This window comes from Bos mutus, chromosome 9 (assembly GCF_027580195.1).
Source record: "Bos mutus isolate GX-2022 chromosome 9, NWIPB_WYAK_1.1, whole genome shotgun sequence".
Classification (NCBI taxonomy): Eukaryota; Metazoa; Chordata; class Mammalia; order Artiodactyla; family Bovidae; genus Bos; species Bos mutus.
This window is the reverse complement of record NC_091625.1, coordinates 46,469,121-46,481,475: the sequence shown is the minus strand read 5'-3', so window position 1 is coordinate 46,481,475 and position 12,355 is coordinate 46,469,121.

The window sequence follows — 12,355 nt, the reverse complement described above, 5'->3', positions numbered from 1 at the left end:
GGGGGCGGGGAGGGATAGGAAGAGAGCTTTCTTAATGATAACAGAATCCCTGAAATTTCTAGTTAGGTAAAATATTTGCAGTTTGAACATTTCAGTGCAATCCTTGCAAAGGAATATTCCAAGCTGACCTATTTAGGGAACAATTTGAAATCAAAGATAAACTAGGTAAAATTTTTCTTTCAAGAAAGACTGTGTAGGCTACCAAAATAGAATGGGGAGGAAAGAACAGGATAAGATATAAAAGAGAGTAGTGGAAAAAAAAAATTAAAATAGGCAGCAGTGGGGGTTGGAGGGCGGGGCTACTTTGGACTTATCCTCATAAATCTAGAACACTTCAAGTTCAGTCTGATGTCATTTGTACTTTATCTCTTTGTATTTTCACTCTTTGTTAACTGAGAGCCCTTCTAGAAAATCATGTATTTGATTTTAAGTCTATTGACCTGACTGTCAATGATTCCTGATAAAAAGCTTTGAGCTGTAAGACAAGCACACCTGTACAAACCATGTGCTTGCTCTTCATTTCATGCCATTCATCCATAAAGTTGTTATTAAAATCAAACAAGTTCCATGTATGGGTGGGAGACAGAAAATTCCTCAAGGCAAATAACATAGTCATTAATGATACTCAACTCAGTATACAACTGTTCTTTAGAAATAGGTTATATTCAGGTGTTTTGTATATGCTGACTAAAGAGGACAAAACAAACACTGTAGAGACCTAACAAGAGCACTGTAATCATTCCTCTATCTAACTTATCTGGAAGGGCAGGAACAGGGCCAGGGCAAGTAGGCAGGTGGACAAGTAATCCATCACACAAAATGAACACGGGAAGAAAATAATGTCAGATAGATGATTACAAAGTTAGATTACTTTTTCTGCTACTGGGATGTCTATTTCTGTCTTCAGAGGCACTGTAGTCAGAGGAACTAGTAGAGAAAAAGGTCAAGTGTCTAATGGACGCTGGCAAGGTACTTATGTATCTTTCCTAAGGCGATAGAAAGAGAGACAAGAGAAAACAGATTTAACTTTTTTCTTCCAGTTTCAACCTTAGGCCTGAATCCTATAAAACTTCATCCTTTAGATGATTTCTTCAGCGACCAGCACAAAAAAGTTTACAAGGTTGCTAGATAATAAAACTTCCTTTTCTAGGGATAATACTATATCAAGCTCTTTCACAAATTATAATCATTTTTAAATGTTGATAATGTTTGTAATCACTTAGGCACATTTCAGTCACATAGGAGGAATTTCACCCATAACTGTCATCCTTGGAGAGGTCAAGATTCTATACCTTTTCAGTGGTAAGAAATATCAAATTTGTCCAAAGTTTAAAAGCCCAAACAGGAAACAATTCATTTATCCTTTCGATAAATGCTTACCTACTAAACACTTTTTTTGAACTGGGTATAAGCAATATTGTTTATGGATTAAGATTGATAGAAGATGGACATAATTAGCAGTGTTTATATCACGGCATAAGTATTGAGAGAGAGAGGTGCTAGAATACAGTGGAGCATGTAGAGTTCAAACAATAAGGAAGAAAGAAACCAGGAACAACCTGTATGAAGCTAATGCCTAAGCAAATGTTTTTTAAAATTTTTTTTTAATTGGAGGATAATTGCTTTACAATATTGGGTTGGTTTCTGCTATACATCAACATGAACCAGCCATATATATAAATATTCCCCCTCCGTCTTGAACTTCCCTCTTACCTCACAGAGAACTGGGTTGATCTCCCTTTGTCATACATCAAATTCCCACTGGCTCTCTATTTCACATAAGGAGATGTATATGCTTCCATGCTACTCTCTCAATTTGTCCCACCCTCTCCCTCCCTCTATGTCCACAAGTCTGTTCTCTATGTTCTGTGTCTCTGAACAAAACCTTTAAGAGTAACTATGATGTGGTAATGAGGAGGAACGGTAGAAAAGCACATTAGAGGCAAAGGAAATAGCACAAAGAGGGGATTCAAGGCAAGTCCCAAATTTATGTAAAATAATAAACATTTACATAAACATTGTTTATGTAAAATAAACAACACAAAAATAAGATAAAGCTTAAGTGACACTAGTGAAGATCTCTAGTTAAGAAGCAGATTCTTTATTCTATTAGTTTTTGGAAAAGGTCATAAAAATTATATAAATAAACTGGCATTCTAAAAATTGTGTGTGTGTTTGTGTGCTTTCAAGGAAAAGCTCTCATATAATATGAGCAATGAGGTGAGTCTGGAAGTAGAAAGGTCACTTTGGGATTTTAACAATTTAGGAAATAAGGCTTTTGAGAGAAAGCCCCTCCTGCTCAACCTATATTTCTTCACATATCTATGTTTTCTGTCCCCTGTTAGGAAGATCTAAATCTAGTTTGGGAAATCATTTGGACTCAGATATTTAAAAGCTCCTAACTTCTACTTGAAAAAATTTTTTTCATGTTAAATTTAAACTTTTGACATCTTTGCTTTATAGTCTTTACAACTTCTCTTAGGAAAGTCATTATCTAGCCTGGTGAGGAGCCAAGTATAATAAATTCAACACATCATGTCCATAGGAGTTTAGGAAGTACAATTGCTGATAGTTCACTATATACTCCTGATTACACCTCTTCCTATATTTAACTGATGTACCATTTCATACTTTAAATTTCTCTAAGGCTGAAACTTTATCCTGTCATTTTCATCTTCTTGGGGTCTGGGTCATTTGTAACAGGTAATCAGTAAGGCATATAAGAATATGTGAGAAAGGATAAGATATTCAATATAGGGTCCTGAAATAAACAATTCATAATTTGAAAGATAAATATAAGCATACATTATTTAAAAAGAAATATTTCTAGGTAAACATTTAAACTATAGATCAATAAGTAGGTCAGTAACTAGTAGGTGATAAATATAAATATTAGATGATAGATAGAAAGGCTCTAAACACATTAAAACTTAAGATCTACTTAGAAATCTCAGAGAAACTCTAAGATATGTATATAATACTATGAGAGAGAAAGTCCACATGGTATGAAAACAAAGAAGAATCCATTAAAAATAATAGACATGATTATATAAACTATATTTCTCCACTTCAAAGACTCTATAAATAAGATTTAAAACCAGTATAATAAAGGTCATGGATAAAGAAATAGCCTTAATAAATTTAAAAGGTTCTTACAAATCACAAGAAATGAATTTCCACTTTAATCTTAAGTATTTAGCCTATAAACTCACTTATTCCCCTTCACAAAATTGAACTGACTAGGAAGAAGACAAAATTTAAAACAAAATGATGATCAAAAGAGGATATGGTTCAATAAACTGAATGTAAACAGCTTGGAATATACAGAGCAAATACTTTTTTTTAAGTTTTTTTTTTTTTTTTTCCAAGATTTATGGAAATATAATTTACCAGTATGATAGTTCTATTTTTAATTTTTTTAGGAACCTCCATGCTGTTTTCAAAAATGGCTATACCAATTTTAATAGTTTGCAATTGAAGGAAAAATAAAGCAGAGCTCAGAAACCCATACAGCTGTAATAAGATAACTCGTTAGACAGGTGTTACTAAAAGAATATATTTTGGAAGAAATGTCAAGCTTAGAGAAAGCATGTACCTAGTAACAAACAGGCCATATGGTTTACTCAGTTTTAGGTCAAAAGGGCCTACTAATTGTGAGACAAAACCACTGAAAGAAGAAACAGAATCAGATGCATTATTGGGAAAAACTTTTAACTGAACAATGAAGACTTTAGAAGTTTCCAGAGGGAAAAAATGGGAGTCTTATAAAGCAAAGAGTCAGACTATCAGCAGAACTTGCAGTGACACATACTAGAGGATCTTGGAATAATGTCTAAAGCATTCTGAAGGAAGATCATTTTAAATAAAGAAATTATGCTTAGTCTATCATTTAAAATTGACTGCATGAATACATACAGGTATAGATTCAATTAAAACAATGTATCTTTGAGAATTATTACTTTGACTTTTTCAAAAGATTAATGAGATAAAGAAACTTCTAAAATCAAATGAAAGAACAATAAAGATGCCAAAAAATATGTGATGAGTAAAGAGAATTTTTCATAAATTACATCAATAAACTTAAAATTTTGACAGAATGGATCATATCTATGAGCATGTGCTTAATTTCTCAGTCATGACCAACTCTGAAACTCTGTAGACTGTAGCCCCCCAGGCCTCTCTGTCCATGGGGTTTTTCAGGCAAGAACACTGGAGTAGGTTGCCATTTTCCTCCTCCAGGGGATACTCCCAACCCAGAGATGGAATCCATCTCTCCCATATCTCCTGCATTGCAGGTAGATTCTTTACCTGCTGAGCTATCATGCAAGCCCGATCTAAGAACATTAAAAAATAAGCAAGTCTAACCCAAGCAGAGAGGAAAACTTTAATGGGCTAATATCTATAAGAGAAATTGAAAATGCAATTAAAGCTCAGTCCAGATTTTCTTAATCTAGTTATTTTAATTGGGGGCTAATTACTTTACAATATTGTGGTGGTTTCTGCCATACATTGACATGAATCAGCCATGGGTGTACATGTGTCTTTATAGGCATTTATACCAGAGCTTCAAGAAGTGATACTGATTTTCTTAATTCTAAGAAGTGAAAAATTTTAGGAAGTAGCATTCCTTTCATTAAATTCTTTTGAAAGGTAGAAAAAAAATAAGGAAACATACATTAAATGAACACACATTATAAGAGGCATATAGTTTTAGGAAATATTAAAAAGTAGGAAAAAAAATGCCAATTTTTTTACACCTATCCAAAGCCTAAACACAAAAATCTTCCATTTTTTATATGAGCTCTCATAAACTGGATATCAAAGATAGACAAAAATAGCACATATATTACCAATTGTTTATGTATATATTTGCCAAAAACAATAAATAAGAAAAAGTAGAAATAAAATGTTTAAATTCCTTGCAAAAGTAATAACTTTTCACATTTATGTTTTATTTTATTAAGCATAACAATATATAAATATATATATGGAAAATGATGTAAACATCTATATGTTTATATTTTCAGGTGACACATTGCTTTTTATTGAATAGTTATAGAAAGGGCTTATATAAAAGTGTTGTAAGATAAAAGTTTTACCAAACATCCCAGAAGGAGAATGCCTTTGATTAATTCCCCATCTACTGAAAAATTACATCTCCAGGTTGCCCTGAAAACTGCAAAAATATATCATGTTGAAATTAAAATTAAGAGAAAACGAAGATAGGATATTCTGTGACCAAAAATGGATGGACACAGGGACCAAGAGAAGAAAAGCCAGGGATGGAACTGGAAGTGAGGAAGTGGAAGCGAGAAGAAGGTGAAACACGGATGTAAATATCCATGATAGTAGTTTATTTTGTTGCAGAAACCAAATCTTGCTGTGTCAATGAATGTCAACTCTGAATTATTACGTTGTCTGAGGAGACTAGACATAGTCCTTTGACAAAATTGCACATCTTGCTAGTGTCAACTACAAATTGGCACATACCAAGAGCATTGTCAAGAACCAAACAACAAAGCCATTTACCATATGCCTCTATGGAATATTGAGCCCCTGCTGCTATAGATTTTGGACTTCAACAACCCCTGAGGGAGTTCAGGGTGAAGAGAGGCACTCTGTGTTCCATGGAATCTGGTGGGACAGGTCTTTAAATAGTTGAATACTTTTAGGAATGGATTTTATGATCTCAATCCTTGCATCTTGTCATATCTAGAAAAGCACTAAATCCTTTCATGATGACATCAGATCTTCATGACTAACAAAAACTACTTTTGTAAAATGAGTGTTTAATGGTATTGAACTCCCTATTCACCAAAACCTTATATATTGAACTTCCCCCACTGCCATTTTGGAGCAGTCTCTCAGAGCTATCTGAGATGCTGCCTCCTGGGCTGCAGTCCTCATCTTGCCCCAGATTAACTCTCAATTCTCAAGTTGTACATCTTTTTAAGTTGACACTAGTGGTCTTGTGATTAGGAGTTTTCTATTTGCTACCAGATTTGGGGACATACTACCCATCTTACTTGACTTCCATTCAAGGAAACAAATAAAACTTGGCCTAGGCGCTTGTCTAACTCTATTCAGAGATCACAGGGGGGTGTTTATCCTTGTCCATGTCAGAAAAGTTGCTCCAATGGACTAGGGTCCAACTTTCCCCTAAATCAAATTTATATCACTCAGTGTTGAAGTGCAGTGTGTGCGTTTATATTTGTAGGTTCTAGGATATTTTACAATTATTTTTCAGCACATTCTGCTCACTCAGAGAAGAGTTATAGGTATATTTTCCTTGTCTTTAATTTAGGGCAATTTATATCCTATGGCTTGAGGTTTTGATATAAAATTATGCCATATAGATTTTTTAAAAGATAAGGTTTAAAAAAGGTCCATTTTTTAAATTGATTTCCAAGTGTCTTTAAAGGTGATAATTATAAATTTGTTTTTAAAATATCATTCTGTTGAGAAGCACAGTTCATATATTTTAGTGTGAGTTTTTTTAATTTAAAATTTTTTTATAGAAGCTTACACGGCACAGCAAAATCTAAAGGAAAAGTACAGAGATTTCCCATCCATCCTCTTCCCCTACACATGCATCAGATCAGATCAGATGAGTCGACTCTTTGCGACCCCATGAATCGCAGCACTCCAGGCCTCCCTGTCCATCACCAACTCCCGGAGTTCACCCAGACTCACGTCCATCGAGTCAGTGATGCCATCCAGCCATCTCATCCTCTGTCGTCCCCTTCTCCTCCTGCCCCCAATCCCTCCCAGCATCAGAGTCCTTTCCAATGAGTCAATTCTTCGCACGAGGTGGCCAAAGTACTGGAGTTTCAGCTTTAGCATCATTCCTTCCAAAGAAATCCCAGGGCTGATCTCCTTCAGAACGGACTGGTTGGATCTCCCTGCAGTCCAAGGGACTCTCAAGAGTCTTCTCCAACACCACAGTTCAAAAGCATCAATTCTTCAGCCCTCAGCCTTCCTCACAGTCCAACTCTCACATCTATACATGACCACAGGAAAAACCATAGCCTTGACTAGACGGACCTTTGTTGGCAAAGTAATGTCTCTGCTTTTGAATATGCTATCTAGGTTGGTCATAACTTTCCTTCCAAGGAGTAAGTGTCTTTTAATTTCATGGCTGCAGTCACCATCTGTAGTGATTTTGGAGCCCCAAAAATAAAGTCTGACACTGTTTCCACTGTTTCCCCATCTATTTCCCATGAAGTGGTGGGACCAGATGCCATGATCTTCGTTTTCTGAATGTTGAGCGTTAAGCCAACTTTTTCACTCTCCACTTTCACTTTCATCAAGAGGCTTTTGAGTTCCTCTTCACTTTCTGCCATAAGGGTGGTGTCATCTGCATATCTGAGGTTATTGATATTTCTCCCGGCAATCTTGATTCCAGTTTGTGTTTCTTCCAGTCCAGGATTTCTCATGATGTACTCTGCATATAAGTTACATAAACAGGGTGACAATATACAGCCTTGATGAACTTCTTTTCCTATTTGGAACCAGTCTGTTTTTCCCTGTCCAGTTCCAACTGTTGCTTCCTGACCTGCGTACAAATTTCTCAAGAGGCAGATCAGGTGGTCTGGTATTCCCATCTCTTTCAGAATTTTCCACAGTTGATTGTGATCCACACAGTCAAAGGCTTTGGCATAGTCAATAAAGCAGAAATAGATGTTTTTCTGGAACTCTCTTGCTTTTTCTATGACCCAGCGGATGTTGGCAATTTGATCTCTGGTTCCTCTGCCTTTTCTAAAACCAGCTTGAACATCAGGCATAGTCTCCCCCATTAACAGCATCACTCAGCAGAATGGTATACTTGTAACCAAAGATGAAGCAACACTGATACATCATAATCACCCAAAGTCCATAGTTTCAGTTCAGTTCAGTCACTCAATCGCATCTGACTCTTTGCGACCCTGTGGACTGCAGCAAACCAGGCTTCCCTGTCCATCACCAACTCTCAAAGCTTGCTCAAACTCATGCCCTTCAATCAGTGATGCCATCCAACGATCTTATCCTCTGTCGTCCCCTTCTCCTCTGGCCTTCAATCTTTCCCAGCATCAGGGTCTTTTCAAATGAGTCAGCTCTTTGCATCAGGTGGACAAAGTTTTGGCGTTTCAGCATCAACATCAGTCCTTCCAATGAATATTAGGACCGATTTCCCTTAGGATGGACTGGTTGGATCTCCTTGCTGTCCAAAGGACTCTCAAGAGTCTTTTTCAACACCACAGTTCAAAAGCATCAATTCTTTGCCGCTCAGTTTTCTTTACAGTCCAACTCTCACATCCACACATGACTACTGGAAAAATCATAGCTTTGACTTGACGGATCTTTGTTGGCAAAGTAATGTCTCTGCTTTTTAAATATGCTGTCTAGGTTGGTCAGAGCTTTTCTTCCAAGGAGCAAGCATCTTTTAATTTCATGGTTGCAGTCACATTCTGCAGTGATTTTGGGGACCCCAAAAATAAAATCTGCCACTGTTTCCAGTGTTTTCCCATCTATCTGCCATGAAGTGATGGGACCAGATGCCATGATCTTAGTTTTCTGAATGTTGAGTTTTAAGCCAACTTTGTCACTCTCCTCTTTCACATTCATCAAGAGGCTCTTTAATTCTTTGCTTTTTGCCATAAGGGTGATGCCATCTGCATATCTGAGGTTATTTATATTTCTCCCAGCAATCTTGATTCCAGCTTGTGCTTCCTCCAGCCCAGCATTTCACATGATGTACTCTGCATATAAGTTAAAATAGCCAGGTGACAATATGCAGCCTTGACATACTCCTTTCCCAATTTGGAACCAGTCTGTTGTTCCATGTTCAGTTCTAACTGTTGCTTCTTGACCTGCACACAGATTTCTCAGGAGGCAGGTCAGGTGGTCTGGTATTCCCATCACTTTAAGAATTTTCCACAGTTTGTTGTGATCCACACAGTCAAAGGCTTGGCAGACTCAGTAAAGCAGAAATAGATGTTTTTCTGGAACTCTCTTGCTTTTGCAATGATCCACTGGATGTTGGCAGTTTGATATCTGATTCCTCTGCCTTTTCTAAAGTTTACCTAAGACTTCACTGTTGGTGCATATTCTATGGGTTTGAACAAGTATATAATAACATATATCCATCATTTTATTATCATACAGAGGATTTTTTGCTGTGCTCTGTGCTCAGCCTATCCAACCATCTCTCAATCACCCCTGGCAACCTCTGATCTTTTCATCATCTCCAGAATTTTGCCTTTTTGTACCATACATCATAAAAACTAAAAGGAAATGATTTTCAAGTGCCAGTTATAGATTGTTATGTGATAACTAGCACAGAATAAAATGCTCTAAAAGTGACTGCAACTCTAAGAATAATCTACACATTTTGAGTCAACAAAAATTTGACCATGTTCTATGATCAAAAACCAATCTATGAATGAGCAAAATATTCACACCTAAATGATGTGGACTAGTATAAAGAATAATTAATTATAGTTAATATCATGCTTTTATACAAATTAGAAAATCCCAATGTTCTTCTAAGACTACAGAAGTTATAAGTAAAAAACTAAAACAGAAAAGCCAGACCTAAACTGGAAAAAATTACCCTGTGGAAGTTATATTTGAACTGTGTTTGAAAGAAGCCTAGGACATTTTTACCAATGGTACAGTCCCTAATACACTGTGGATGATGGATATATATTGCTACTTAGACTAATGAATTGATCAAAGAAATATATCACACACCCCAACCTCACTTATGTTATGACACAAAGAGGAAAGAGATAATATATATATGGCCTATGGGTGAACAGACAAAGCTGACTGCATTTGAAGCAACTATCCCATGTAGTGCAAAGCACACTCTTAGAATCCATATGCATGGTGTAAGACACAAAAGATAATAGACAAAAATACAAAACTTTGTTCTTACTTATTATCTAGCTATGCAATGGGCCATAAATATACATGGAACTCTTAAATGAAAATTTAATAATAATTCTAGGTAAAATGTATTCAAATTAACAATGTGTTAAATAAATGGCTTATAAATAATAAATCTGCTAAGAAGAGAACAGATCATGCTAAATCTAAAACAGATGGAGAAAAATTACTGCTGTATGATGGAGGAAAGCATGGATCTCAGAAGAGTAAATGCAAATCGTCAGTGACAAGGAAGATGAGAAGGAAAAATTTTGACTTTCTGAAAGCCTAAATGTGTAATTCAAGAAATATTAATATCAGTACCATTCAAAACTCAAGGAAATCAGAAAAACAAACAAAACTAAACAGAGTAGACTATTGGATATTCCATATACCCATACAAGAAATCCATTTCTATACTAGAACAAAGCATCTTCATTGAAAACAATGAATCATACAATAAATTCTAGAATTCAGGACTATTGGGACATCTTATAAAACCATATAAATAATAAGTTTCAATGTTTGTATTTTTACTAATGTTCAAGCTATGTATTTCAATTATTATTTTTTTTAAGATGGAAGACAAAGTGAGTTGTATCCTGCTTATCCCCTCCAGGCAATCAATTTTGAATGTTTTGCATTCATTTTTATCTTAAAGTCATATAAACCTTTTTTCCTACATCCAATCTCTTCATGAATATACAGACACAGCAAAGAGTCTCTTATAGAAATGTCTTTTTTAAGGATGATGATTCTAGTAAAAATCTTTGACATTCAATTTGCTACAAAATTGTACACGGAGCTAATTACAAGACCAATATTTTCTTCAATGTTTTCTTTACAATCTCATCAATATTTAAAACCAAGTAAATTTTCTAAATACGAAATGAAAAATCTCCACACCACTGCAGTGGTCTTCAAGAGGTATGCACAAAATTTTAATATATATGTCTTTCCTGCTATCCTCATCTTTTGCTAAATAAGAGTCAATACTGAATCCTCTAAATGTAATGTTAGTTCTATCATCACTGAAAACACAGTGCACATATAGAATGCTTTCTGTATTTGTTTGAATTAAACAAAAACATTTAAAGCACTAGAGCTCCTTTTCAGTGACATATACCTTTACAAAGTAAAATTTAATTAATAGAAATTGAATCTATTAAAGTAATACTTGGCTCTATTTGTCATTTTGTTTCTTTCTGCCATCTCTTTTAGATAATTTTTTAAATGACTATTGCTAGAGCATGCGTTCTTGCTACAATGACATGCACTAACTCTCTGTTGACCTGAACAGAGTATAAGTATTTACAAGTTTTGAGGACTATGTAGATTTCAAGACCAAACAGAATTTTTCACAGTATTAAAAAAACAAAACAAACACTTTCCTCTAGTGCCTACTAAACACTTCAAAGGAGTCTGTAAATGTTCCAAAGGGGTCTTGTCTTCTTAGTTTGAATTATTTTAGAAGTGGGACCTATGAACCTAGCTTTACATGATAGACAAATAAGGCACAATTTACAGTGAATATGTCTCGCTTACCTTCTCTATTATTTTGCCAGCTCAAAATCATCCAAGATGTGTCCAAAATACTGTATCAGCAAACACACTTTCCTAGAAAATCAAGAACACAACAATGCAATGAAAACACTATTGAACCAGGAATGGAAGACTTTGTTCTACTCTGCCCTAGGTTGGGGTCATGACTCTTGGCTTCTCCCTCATTTAATTACCTTGTATAGAAATCAAAAAGTAAATGCATGTGCCCTCATTTTTATGGACTGTTACAACAGTCACCTAAGAGAATATTTGGGGAGAAATTTATAAAGTGCAAGATGCTAAACAAATTAAAAATCTGAAAATCATTAATAGTGAAAAAAAATAAGTGAATTTCTGCTTGCTGGTAATGTGATCAATACTAGCAAGTTTTATCCTGCAGGTAAATCCTCAATACTTCCTAACTGTTTTCTATCCCCTCTCTTTTTAATAAAATTCAGCAGCCTATGCTATATGCAAATTAAATTCATGCTAGTACAAAACTTTTTAGAAATTCCACACATTAAAATACACAGGCCTTTCAAATCTCACACAGAAATTAGGTTTGGACAGCAACTCTGAGACCTATTACTCAATATTTATTGAGATAGACATGTGATTTAAAACTAAGATGAGAATAGAAAATACAATCATTATCCATCTATTTGGCATGTCTGTGAAAAGCTCTTATGACCTATTTCATCATACCTTTTCATTATGGTGTTTACTATGTTAATTGAAACTTTATCTTGGAGGTATATAAAAGATTCTTTAAGCACATAGCATAGACCAGATAAATCCTCTAAGACTGAGCATTTTAGAACCACTTTATGTTATAGGACAGAATTATCCAGGGGAACTCAGAGTAAATACAAATGGTGGCCACTGAAGGAGAACAGAAGTGATA